Here is a 1,062-nt window from a genome sequence, read left to right on the forward strand (position 1 = left end):
TTGTAGAGCTTTGGTGCAGTTATAACCTTAGCACTTACTGAAATGAAGGTGCAGATCTAAAGTTTGGATTTATCCTGCTGTGCCTGGCTTGGGTCTGGCTGCTGTGCTCAGCTCCTTCCTGCTGCCGCCCTTGGGAGTGAACCTGTTGTTCCCCTCTGGCAGGATGTTCTGCTCCTGAACTAGCTGGGTGGTTTTGTCCCCTATACTCTCTGCAGGGATTGCAGCTGCAGGGTTTCACCCCAGCCCTGTAGTCCAGGCCTGAGCTGAGTCTGGAAGGGACAAGGTGGAGTAGTGGGGAGAGGAAGCTCTCCCACACACTCACCAGGCCTGGGCTAGGACTGGATCTCCATTTTTCTCTTGTTTTATGTCATGTTTTATTTTTCTTCCTTAGACATTTTGCAAAGCTTTGATCTTGCTGAGAAATAAGAATCTCATCAGTCCATCAAGTCTGCTGGAGTTGTTCTTCGAACTTCTGCGTTGCCATGATAAGCTTCTACGAAAGGTAAAGAGCAAATGTCCCCCTCACCCCTACATCTTGTTCTTCCTTGAGATGACATAAAAAGGTTGCCTAGTGACTAATAGCCTACAACATCCAGGCAGGATGTTTTTCTCAAGATTGAGGTAACTTGACTGCTTTAGGCAATAAAGAACTTTCTGTCTCTCACTAATGTAACACTCTTCTAGGCAGTAGAACAGGCCTCTGACACATCCTCATCCTGCCCTCCCAAATAGGATTAACTTCCAATTTCACCTGCTCCCAATAGGCAGTTATGCATGATGGTGATTTAAATTTTTTTGAGAAGACTGATGTGAAAATAGGTTTTCCTTTTTGGGGAATATACCAAGGAATGCAATTTTGGGGTCATACATGACATGATCAAAAAATATGATGCTTTTGAAAACACTTGCTTTTAGTGAAAGACTTGTTGCCATTAATCCCCCAAAGGTTTTTTTTTTTTTTTTCTTCCAACACACATCCTGCCATTCTTTGTGCTTTCTGAAGCAGTTCTGGAAATCTTTTTCTCTTTAAGTGTCAGGTTAGGGGGGCAAGGCCCTAGCTCA

The 1,062-nt window shown here is 44.1% G+C and overlaps 1 protein-coding gene across 1 annotated transcript in view; it reads left to right on the top strand.

The window, feature by feature from the left end:
• The window catches only part of Sdad1 (SDA1 domain containing 1), a 56,812-nt gene that overhangs the window by 40,945 nt on the left and 14,805 nt on the right, over nt 1-1,062 (top strand). The window lies entirely within an intron of this gene.

The sequence above is a fragment of the Octodon degus genome, unplaced genomic scaffold (assembly GCF_000260255.1).
Source record: "Octodon degus isolate 3935 unplaced genomic scaffold, OctDeg1.0 scaffold00305, whole genome shotgun sequence".
NCBI classification, from domain to species: Eukaryota; Metazoa; Chordata; class Mammalia; order Rodentia; family Octodontidae; genus Octodon; species Octodon degus.